The sequence below is a fragment of the Cavia porcellus genome, unplaced genomic scaffold (assembly GCF_034190915.1).
Source record: "Cavia porcellus strain 051 isolate PalLab524CR breed Dunkin Hartley unplaced genomic scaffold, mCavPor4.1 scaffold_1, whole genome shotgun sequence".
Lineage (NCBI taxonomy): Eukaryota > Metazoa > Chordata > Mammalia > Rodentia > Caviidae > Cavia > Cavia porcellus.
Genome location: NW_026947484.1, coordinates 190509416 through 190521760, shown reverse-complemented (window position 1 = coordinate 190521760; position 12345 = coordinate 190509416). Strand labels below are relative to the sequence as shown.

Here is a 12345-nt window from a genome sequence, read left to right as displayed (position 1 = left end):
TAAAAGAAGAAGTAAGAACACAAACAAGTGGACTACAAAAGCTATTCAAAGAAATAATCCAAGAGAATTTCCCTAATTTAGCAAAAGGCAAAGATACTCAGATGTATGAGGCATACAGGACCCCAGCCACCTACAACCCAAACAGAGCTACACCCAGGCATATAATAATCAAAATTCCAGATATCCAATATAAGAACAGAATATTAAAAGCCGTCAGAGACAAGAAACAGATCGTTTACAAGGGAACATCCATCAGAATTACGGCAAACTTCTCGACACAAACCATCAAATCACAAAGAGCATGGGAGGAAATAATTCAAGCTTTGAAAGATAATAACCTCCAGCCAAGATTGATATATCCTGCACAACTGTGCCTGGAAATTGATGGAAAAACAAAGTGCTTCCAGGATAAAGAGGAAGTAGGGGAATTTGCAACCACCAATTCAACTCTACAGAGAATACTGCAGGATATTCTAAAAAAGGAAAATACCAACATTCCAGAAATAGTGGCAGAGAGGCCACAATGAATGGAGCAGAAAGAGAAATGAAGAAGACAAACTCACAACAAATGACAGAAAAAGATCTCAACAGAAATGAGGCAAAGAAGATTGAATGATAGGAACAGCTATTTTGGAGAAAACAAGACATCACAATAGCTAGTGCTGATTTAGTATCATCTTGTTTTGAAGTCCCATCAAGCTTTTATTCTGTCTCCATCGGTCTTAACAGGTTGTATCTTATTGGATTTTATTATATGTGATAATATAAGCAAAAGCTTTTATAGACAAGGAAATTATACAGAAACCATTGTTCATTTTCTGTTAGTTGGTTCTAAATACCCTGTAATGTCATTCTCTTGAATGGTTTTACATTGTCTGGATATGTTTGGTGCTACAATATATGAGATTTCAAGGAAAGAGACACTATGGTAACTACTTTTATGTCAAGATATCTTGTGGTAAAACACTATTTTGCTTAAATGGTTATGCTTTGACCTGAGCTATTTTGTTGTTATGCCCTCTTTTATCTCAATCTCCTTTTTTAAATTATTTACTTTTTTATTATTATCTTTTTAATTAAGGGAAAAATAAATAAAAAATAGCAGGTTACATTATAGTAACCTACTTTGATTTCCTATTAACTTGATTTGAACCCCTGTATTGCTCTCACCATCTTGTTTTGACTAATTTTCCTCTATTCTGCTTAGCTTGATAGTATCATGTTTGAAAGTATAGGCAACAACTGTGAAGACAATAAGATTCATTATGACACCCATTCTGGTTGACTATTATCTTCTTTTAAAGTCCTGTAATGTCTCCAATGTTTTGGTTTTATTCTTTACTGTTTTGTTCAATTTTATTATAACTGATGATATAGGCAATTCTTCTTAAGATAGCAAGAGGCAGTATGGTAACCATTGTTGATCACCTTGTATTTTGTTTTTACATTATCTATTGTGTCCATCCTTTTGATTTGACTGACTCTGTTCTGATATGTCACATTTGGTTTTACTCTCTTCAAAAAAAGTAATAAGAACTGTGGGAGTAATAAAACCCAAAATGTGTAATTGTCATTGTACCAAAGAAAAGAAAAGAAAGTGCTCTAAATGTTATAACTGCATATATGTTTAAGTGTATAAGATAATCATATTACCGAGTTTTGTTAGATCATTGAACAAAACTGTTTGCAGTCTCACTGTTCGAAAGTTCACTTTATATGCTTTAATTTTGTAACCTGAACAACTATTTCTAAGATGAGAATATGTAATCTATTAACTAGTGATTTCTTACTGTTTATTTTTTGAATTTTGTATTATTTGTACCCTTTTTCTGGTTTTTTTTTTCTCCTTAAATAAAATTTAAAAAAAATAAGCAAAGCAAAGCTGAAAATATAACTTAGTCATATGGCTAGAGCATATGCTTAGCATGTACAAGGCCCTGAGTCTGATCTCCCACACAGCAAAATAAACAAATAAATAAGTAAAAAATAACAGTTTTAACGATCCAATACAACCACTTAGTAAAAGCAGCATGTAATTAGATTATATCACAAGCTAATTAATTTTTAATAGTTTTGTTTTCAACTAAATTATCATCTTATTTACAGCTTTGTATGACTGTGGAGGTGATTGGACTCATAGTATACCTTTCCACATGATTATGCCAATTATTTTCTTGTAAAATTTTTCGTTTATATAATTACATAGAATTCTTTTTCCCAATGATTTTTGATTGGCTTACAAGTCTTCATTCAACTAAAGTTTAATTTCCAGTTCTATCATTTAAAATATTGTATATTTAATTTCTGAATTTGTAGTTTATTTTAAACATGCTAGGAAATGAAGCTGAGTATTTGACTAATGATGAATGTTTTTTCTTCCTCGCCCCTCCTTCTGTCTTTGAGTGAGAGGTTGGATAAGTCTGTGGGCTAACTATTCTATTCCATTCCATTCCATTCCATTCCATTCCATTCCATTCCATTCCATTCCTTGTGGGATAACTATCTATATCACTGATCTAACTGCTTGTTTTTACATAGCTGCATTAAGATTATTTACATTATTATATTATTATGTATCTTACAGTCTATTAAAGTAGACTTCTGTTACTTGTGTTCAATGTTTTTACTCTTATGCTCTTATTCTGCCGTACAAACTTTAGAATAGTTCAGTTGAGCATGAAGGTCCTGAATTCTTTGTTTTAGGGGTTGGTTTGAGACAGTTTCTTGCTATGACGCTCATTCTGGCCTTGAACTCACTATGTAGTTAGTGTAGGCGGCCTCAAACTTGCAGCAATCTTCCTGTCTCAGCCTCCCTAGTGCTGGGATTACAGATGTGTGCCACTATATCATGCCTATTCACTGAGTTCTCTTGCTTACTTTAGAAATCTTAGTTATTATAAAGCAAGATATTAATAAGCATAAAAATCTTATTTTCTTCACTATTGCTTAGTTTATCCTTGGGGCTTGAAAAGATTTCTTTCAACCTGCTTTGAGTCTTAATACTTTTGAATACAATTGCACATGTCAGTACACACACTGCCACAAGGCACATACAAGGGTACATGTGTTCACACACATATACACAGACATACATGCACACCTATTGTGGCATCTTAGTGTCAGATGCTCTTGCTGCTGGTTTTATATGCTTTCTGAATTTACTTGTATGTTACAGCTATGCATAACCTATACATAATTTTAGGAATAGTTTTATTTGGCCTTTCTAATATCCCTAGTGTTATAAAGCACTTTCAAGGATGCATGCAGATATGTATGTATTTTTGCTGAGAATTGAACCTAGGACTTCACATTTGCTAGGCATCAGTGCATACTAATTTTTTAATGACTTCTTGACCTGTGGGAAAAATGGAAAGATTTAAGAAGAACATTCTGGATGTTTCTTGAACTGAGTCTACACAGTTCCATTATTTCCCAAATCCTCTTTAAAATAATGATGGAAGAATTTCTCTTCTCAGTGGTGGAAGCACTATCTTCACATAAGCTACACTGAGTGGCTTCATGGAAATTGCTACAACTATTAGCATATTCCTGTGATTGTAACTTTATTCTAAATTTCTTTCTGGTACACACTGCTATCTCTGTTTCTGCCTTCTATGAATAGACTTTAAATTACAGAATCCAGTTTATACCAGATTTGGCTTTGAAAATCATTCAAGCTGAGCATAGTAAAGTGTTCAAACATAGATTTGAAATGGTTTCTCCACATCCTGCTGGAACATGAAGGCAAATTCTTTGTTGTTTCAGGGTGAAGGTAATATATATTTTCTAACATATCAGAGAACAGATAAAAGCCAGAGAATTATGAGCCATAATCAGTTTCCATCTAGTAATTTTACTTTTTATTTTAAGTGTTATTGATTAGTTCAGTATGACCCATAAAATTTAGAATTAGCCTTCGTAAGACTGTTTTCATGATAAATTTGGCATGTTTTTTCCTAGCTCTACCTCAGGGTAAATCCAACTATCTGACAGGAATTTCATTATTATGGCAATGGATCATATGATTTTGCAATGTAAGAGCACAGAAATGACCTCAGATTTATGATTTGGAACTATTACCAAGGCAGCAGACATATGTTTTTGGATCAGTGCTCAGTTTGATATTTGTAAGATGCTTCAGAGGAGGAAATTTTATTGCAGAAATCATTTCTTTTAGCTTGCTGTCAAATATTGAATGTTGTCTGTGAGAGAGGCCATGGTTTGTCATGAACTGAGGTAATCCCTTTCCAAACAAAAGCTAGAGCATGGCTGGGGAGAAAATGTCAAGTCCAGATTTGGGGACAAAGCCCCTGACACTATCCAGGGATTAGTCAGGACAGTGGTGCTTCACTCGCCCACCACTGTTGAAAAATATCTGCCTCCAAATGACAAGGGTCAGATAAGTGAAGCCCACTCATTTGGAAAGCATCAAAATGGACTCTTGGGAAAACCCATAGTAAGATTTGTTTCATCTTTTGTTTTCTGGAAAACTGTGAAGTTACATTGAGCTTCATGGCTGGCACTGAGTACAGCACATGGAGCAAGAAATGCAATCTAGAGAGGACAAGAAACTTTGCATTGGTCCTTATGAATCTGATAGATGTCTTAAAATGGGATGAATAGTTTTTGGACATGCTCAGCAGATAGAAATATTTTCTACCATAAGCAGAAGACTGAGTGGGAGTTAGGCAGGTAAAGTATAGGTTGGAGGCCAGGCAGGGTGGTGCACACTTGTAATCTCAGCATAGGCTGAGGCAGCCTATGAATTTGAGGTGAGCCTGGGCTATATAGTGAGTTCAAGGCCAACCTGAACTGCATAGCAAGATCTTGTTTCAAAAAAGAGAGACAGAGAATGAAAAAAGGAAAGTACAGGTTAGCTATGTTGAGGAGAGAGGGTGGGTGCTGAGAGAACAGAAAGAAGAATGGGGAGGAGAGAGAGGGGCAGGAGGGGAGGTCTCAGGGAGGGGGAGATGCCAGGCAGAGGGCAGAGCTTGTCAAAAACCTAGTATGTTTAAGAAACTCAAAACAGATAAGCACGGTCGGAACAAAGATATCGAGGAGAATGAATGGCTTGGTCTCAGGTACTGTAGTGATGAACCACAGCTGAATGAAGCCATATTCATGAGTTTGAACTGGGCCTTCCAGCAGAGGAAACAAATGAACAGAGTTGCATCTATAAAATTATGCCGGCTGCCGAAGGGGGAAATGCTCAGGAAAGAGAAGGGAAAAAGGAAGGACACTTAGAGCCTACTGCAGAGATCCATCAGCAGGACTGGTCCGAGAGGCCTTCAGGGGAAAGGGGGTGATGGGAGGAAGTGAACCTCTGTATAGATCGTTGTGTGCTGGGACAGATATGAAATTAGGAACAAGGGAAGTCGGGGCATCACTCAAGGAGCTTGGCTTGAGCAACTGACATCGTCCTCGTGATCCCATTTACTAAGCTCTTGAACGTAAGAAGATGAGTCTTGGTTAGGACAGGAGCCACAGCCCTGAGTGGTGTATAAAGTTAGGTAGGTGTAAAGCTCCCTGCTGAGGATCAAACTCTACAATTTATATTCACACTACTATTTACTACCAGTTTTAGTTACATTTCACCTTTTGCTGTGTATGTATAGTATTTGCTTCCTATGAGAAAATCTTCACTTGATGCTGTGAGAAATAAGGAGGTGGTTCCTGTTTCTAGGGAACGTAGTCTGTTAAGGATGACGATTTTGGAATCTGATAGCATTTAATAAAGGTTGGGGTGCCCTAGACCAGAAGAGAAAGGCTGTGCATGGTGACACACACCTGTAATCCCAGCGCTCAGGAGGCTGAGGCAGGAGGATTGCTGTGGGTTTGAGGTCAACCTGGGCTACAAAGTGAGTTCAAGGTCAGCCTGAACTGCATAGAGAGACCCTGTCTCAGAGAAAGACAGAGACAGAGAGAATGAGGAGAACAAGAGAGAAACAGAGATACAGATTTCAGACAAAGATGGAGACACAGTAAGAGATAGAGTTCTTAGAGAGAGAGACATAGGCAGAGACAGAGAGAATGAAAAAAGAGAGCAAAAGAGAAACACAGAGACACAGAGATACAGAGATCTCAAAGGCAGAGACACAGAAAGAGATACAGAGATCTTAGAGAAAGAGACAGAAACAGAGACATAGGCAGAGACACAGAGAAAGAGGTAGAGACAGATCTGAGATGAGAGCAGTTATATCTGGATAGGAAACTCAAGAAGGAAGCGATTGAGCTGGACTTTGATTTGGCCTCAAACATTCTTGCAGAGGCAGGAAAGGGTTAAGCTGGTGTGGGAGGTGGAGAAGCCTGGAGGGAAGGCCTGGGTCAGTGGATTCTGGCCAGCACTGAGTCTGGGGACACAGAACAGGGAGGCAAGACTGAGGAGTCTGACTTCCGTGCTGTGAGTGGTAGGGATTCGTGGGGCAGAATAATCCTATGTTTGCGTTAAGGAGATTCCAACCCCATTTTTGAGACTGCTCTGGAAGAGCACTTTCTGAGTTGGGTTCCTTTAGCCTCTAAAGTTTTATAGGTCTGTGATGCTTTGTGTATAGAAAGTCTTTGAAGTATTTCTTTGCCGTGCTTGTTTTATTGTCCATTGGATTGTTTCAAGTTTTCCACTATTCTAATACAGCTGGGAGGAACGTGTCTGAATATTCAGGAGCCAGATTTGTTTTGTTTTGGTTTGGTTTGGTTTTTGAGCTCACACCCTGTTATAGACCTTTACTACACATAGGGGACACCTCTTCTGTGGACTCGTAGTCTAGTGAAAATTGTATTATAGAATGCCACTCAAAATAGTAACAGTGAAGAGACAGATGTCATGGTGCACACCTGTAATCCCAGCACTTGGGAGGCTGAAGCAGGACAATCGTCATGAGTTCAAGGCCAGCCTGAACTATGTAGCAAAACCCTGTCTCAAATAAATTGTAAAAAAACATAGTAGCAGATGATCAAACAAAATAATCAAACATTAAATTCATATTATAGATGCCCTGATTATTTCTTAGAGAGTTTGAAGAGTCAATTTATATTGCCAGCCCTAGATTTCAGGATCAATAAATGTTAGGCCTTACTTTTATTCATATTTGATACTTTAATAGACATAATGGAACTCTATAGTCCTGTCTGCTGTACTTCTTTAATAATGTTATACATTTTGTATGTTTTCTTTTTGAGATACTGGGGATTGAACCCAGGGCCTTCACAAAAAACTATATCCCCAGCCTGTCTTTTATTTTTATCTTGAAACAGGGTCTTGGTAAATCACTAAATTCTTCAGGCTGGGCTTAAATTTGTGATCCTCCCGCTTCAGCCTACTAAAGTGCTGGGAGTGCAGGCCTGAATCTCCACACCTGGCTTTTCTGTGGTGTTTATCAGCTTTATTTCTCCATGTGACAGCTGTCAATTGATTTGCTTCGAGCATGTCGAGTCTAGGTATTTTCTATGTGTTTTGGTGCCTATTGTTTGTATATTTATCCTATATAAGCTTTTATTTCCCAGGACACTATTTTTGATTGATAGGCCATACAATTCACTCATGTAAAGTGTACGATCAAATAAATTTTAGTGTATTCACAGAGAAGTACAACCATCACTATGATCAATTTTGGAGAGTTTTGTCACTCCGAAAAGAACCCCATGCATATTAGCACTTTCTCCAGCTTCCTCCCCACAGCAGCCCTAAGTCATTTTCTGTCCCTGCACATTAGCCTGTTCGGGACACAGCACGTAAATGACAGAGCTGAATCAGTGGTGCCTTGTGTCTTCTGTAGTTGGCGTACTGTGGTCATAGTTACCCACCTTACAGCGGGAGTCAGTATTTTTTTCCTATTTCATGCTGAAAAATATACTGTTATGGGATATTTTGAGACTGTTATGGATAATGCTGCTTATGGTTATGGATAACCATTCATGAACAAGTTCCTTATTTTAAAGAGGATAAAACAGAATAAAACCAATCAAAACAAACCAGTGTAAAAGACACAGCCCTAAAAACATTACAAAATCAACAATAGCTACCGTAATGCCTTTTGATGTCTTCAAAATAACTGCAGGTAACTGCAGACAGAGTAAAAATCAAACAGAATGAACAGAATAAAAACAATAAAAACAAGACAATGAATGCAATAAAGGACTTCAAAAGAAGCTATAGTAAATCCAAAATGGCCACTGTAGTATGTTTTGCCATCTTTGAAATAGCTGCTCCTGCCATCAGATTTGACATAATCAAACAGAACAAAAGAGAATAAAACCCAACCCAACAAAACAATGGAAACAATATAGGACTTCTAAAACAAGACCATAGGGAATCACCAATGGCTGCAACCCTCGGAGTGAGACTCCCCTAGATGCCACACTACGTACCACTGTCCTCTGAACCTGTGATCAGACCATTAGTCCTAGACCTGCAAGGTCAGTGAAGCACCACAGCACCACCGGCATCCAATTGCATTTCACCTCTCTAGCTATCATCACAGCCTGTGTTTCTCTGCATCAGCCGGATGCTTACAGTGGGGTGGGGGAGAGGGTGTCCATGTGATGGTACTTCTTGTTTGCCAACCCGCACACTGGAAGCGGCTGGGTCCAGCGGGGGTCCACACATGGCACTGGGTCCCAGACTGGGTTTGCTCTCTGATATGTCCTTTGTTCTCTCTACCTCTGGTCCACAAAAGGCACTGACTCATGAATAAGTTTTTATATGGATGTGTATTTTCATTTTTTTGTATATTTATACAGTGGAATGCTAGATCATATTCCACTCTATTTTTAGTCTTTAGAGGAACTGCCAGATAGCTAAATGACTTCCTAGAATTTGTATTTTATTTCATTGGTGAAGATGGGATCATTGCCTCTAATAGGAGCTCATGACAACTGTCATCCTTAGGGGAGAGAGAGGGGCTGTACGTGTGGAAAGACTCACACGCATGTTTGCTGGTTGCATTTGGTCTCATTCTTGTAGTGGTACATAGCGTTCAGCTACCAAGTCAAATTATCTAGGTGCAAACATAGCTCTGTTAGATTTCTAAACCTGTGTTTCCTCATATGTTGGAGGTCCTTAGGTGTGATATCAGCCATATTTATATGAAATAGATCCGTATCTCATAGTATTTTATAGGACTGCATAAGATTTGACAAATTGGGGCTGGGGATTTAGCTCAGCGGCATAAGTACCTGCCTTGAAAGCAGGCAGTCGTGAGTTCGATCCCTGGTACTGATAAAAACAAAAAAAGCCAAAAAAAAAAAGATTTGACAAATTGACATAGTATGCATTTTTAGATATTTACTTTATTATTTATTTATTATTAATTACATTTTGAAATCAGAAGTTTTCTTTTTCTGTATAGGAGTCTTATTTTTCATTCATTTCCTTAGTCCCTAGATTATGCTATCCAGTGTGGTCACACTACCATACTGGTATTGGCTATTACACATTTGAAATGTGGCTGGTGTAACTGGGGGACCGGACAGTTAGTTTTATTTAATTTAATTAGCTTAAAGACTGGTGAATCCTAACCCTAAACATATATACATTTATGCATACATATTACATTTTTTTTTTTTTTATACATATTACATTTAAAGACTGATAAATTATGGGAAAGCTTAAGGATGTTTGGAACTTGGACAATGAAATTTGACCTTTTAACTGTAAATTTCTGAGAAAAACAGAGTCCAAACAATATGTACTGTGAGTACAAAGTACACACTTGATTCTAGGATATCTTATAAAAAGAGTATAAAATATCAATTATTTTTGTATTAATTACATATTAAAATGATACTATTTGGGATATATTGGGTTAAACAGAACTATATTATTAAAACTAACCTCATATGCTTGTTTTTCTTTCTTTTCTCTTTTTTTCATGTGGCTATTAAGAAATTTAAATTTCCATATGTGTCTTGGCTTGTGATAGGTTCTGCTAGCCTGGGGTTTAGCTACGTCCTCCCAACTTGGTACCAGCCCCAGAGAAACAACTTTTCTCTCCAAGAGTAACTTCTCTCTTCTCCTTCTCACCCCAGAGATAAACCTCCGCTCCCCTTTTGCGTGTGCGCCGAGCCCTCTCCAACCTCAAGACTCCGCAACCACCCAAGCCTCCATCGCAGCCCCCAGCAGCCCCCAGTAAATCTTTCTGTCTTCTGTTTCACACAGGCAGATGCTCCTTCAAGTCAGCGGTTAATACGTCCTTTTGCCCACCTCCCAAAGTCCCTGCCCAGCCAACACTGATAAAAGTAGTCCCACTTCTTTGCTCTCTGTTGAGAGTCTCTGTACCCCCTGCCCTGTAAAGCTCTCCCATGGCCACATTAAAGGCCTCCTCCTTTGTCTCCTTCTTACCTCATTTTCTCTGCCCAGCTTCAGACTGAGTGCCACAAATACTCAATCAGCTTGCATTTCATTTGAATAGCATTGCCCTAGAACTTACATCTTTTAAAGACTGTGGCCCTAATTTGAAACCTCCCTCAGATGTGTGACTAAATCCATCCAAATCTCCCAAATCAAGATTTAGTCTCTTTATCTATAAAATAGAGAAAATAATCATATCCATATTGCACATTTATTATGAGGGTTGAGTGCAATATATGTATAAAAATAAATAGCATTTCCTGATATGTAGTCAGTGCTTATGTTATTATTATTATTATTATTACTATTGTTACCGCTGTTCCCACCAGTCTCTCAAGTTTATTTTTTAATCTGGAAGAATTTTTAATCCATACTACATTAAATCTATATTTTAACTTAGCACTTTTATTCTTTTATATTCTTTTGTATTTATTAATATCTTACACACCAAGAAGAAAACATCATACATTAACATAAATGAGATTTTTGATACAAACTAAATTATCCATAAAAGATAAAATTTACAAAGGGTGCAGATTTACATTTTTGGAAACTTCTCTATTGCTCAGAAGAATAAAAGACACTTGGAATTCTTTATCTGGCTGATTCAACCTATTGCCAGATTTTTCTTTGTGAAGTCTAGGAAGCTCAGTCTTGAGCAGTTACTTATTCAGAATGTTTAAATTGCCTTCCCGCCTTTTCCAACTTTGTTACATTAAAATCCATCGGAAACTCTTGCACTTTGGATGAGTCTTTATCATATGTGTGATTATCATGGATTTGACATTTAGAAAGTATCAGCTCGGTGAGTATGCAAATTTCCGAGTGTTGGAGTATCTTTTGAAGTGTTAGAAACTGTCACACTCACAATTGCAGTTCTATATTTTCCAAACTTCTCATCTTCACTGGGAGATACTAGAGGTTTTATTTTTAATATTTAATCTTTCCCACCAGGAACCCAATATAACTTTTGCCAAATTAGTTTCTCTGTTTTTCTAATTATTTTCTTTATCGCCTTAAGGAAGGTGAGACTATTCTCCTTGAATAAATTTCTCTTAACTCTGAGTTAAATTTAACACAAACCACTAATTTTGTTACTTGAATCCTTTTGTGATATTTTCTAGCTTTTAAAAGTATTAACTTAAGGGGCTGGAGATTTAGCTCAACGGAATAAGTGCCTGCCTTGCAAGCAGGCAGTCTCCCCGGTACCGACAAAAAGGAAAAAGACAAAAAAAAAAAGAAAGTATTAACTTATTAAGAGGGTCTGATGCCTAACACACATTCAAGGACTCTAACGAGTCATTCAAGGCTTTTTGTACTATATTTTTATCCTGCAATTCTACCAACTCATTTTGCAGCACTACAAATTCCCTTTATCATCTTCTGGGTGCTTATATGTCACACACACACACACACACACACACACACACACACCTTTCAATTTCTTGTGTTTATAATTACTCTTATAATTTTTTCTTCCTTGATAAACATAAGCATTTCCCCTGTCAAATTAAATAGAAGTAATATTGGGGGTATTATTATCCTGTTGAATTTTTTGAGCTATGTAGTACAGGCTGGCCTTGAACTCACTTATGTAACCCAGGTTAGACTCAAACTTAAGGTGATCCTCCTACCTCAGCCTTCCAAGAGCTGGAATTGCAGATTCCTGTGCATTTTTAAAAGAACACAATTTTTTTTTCTCTTTGTGCATATTATTGTATTTAGAAAGACCCTTGTAAAGCTAGGCATAATGGCACACACCTGTAATTCTAGCCTCAGGAGGCTGTGGCAAGAGGATTACCATGAGTTCAAGGCTAGCCTGGGCTACATAGTGAGATCAAGGTCAACCTCATCTACGTAATGAGACCCTGTCTCAAACAAAACAAAACAAAACAAAAAAACAAAGAAAGAAATAAAAGGACCTTTTATACTTTTTTTTTTAAAGAGGTAGGATCTCATTCTGTTGTGTATGCTGGCCTTAAATACCTGGGTTCAGCAGA

General features: G+C 37.4%; 1 protein-coding gene and 1 long non-coding RNA gene across 4 annotated transcripts in view; one reads left to right on the top strand and one right to left on the bottom strand.

Moving 5' to 3' along the window:
- The window catches only part of Frmpd1 (FERM and PDZ domain containing 1), an 85003-nt gene that overhangs the window by 30321 nt on the left and 42337 nt on the right, over positions 1 to 12345 (top strand). The window lies entirely within an intron of this gene.
- Positions 1 to 12345, bottom strand: part of LOC134470535 (uncharacterized) — a 28905-nt gene that overhangs the window by 14848 nt on the left and 1712 nt on the right. The gene's annotated exons all lie outside the window — the stretch shown is intronic.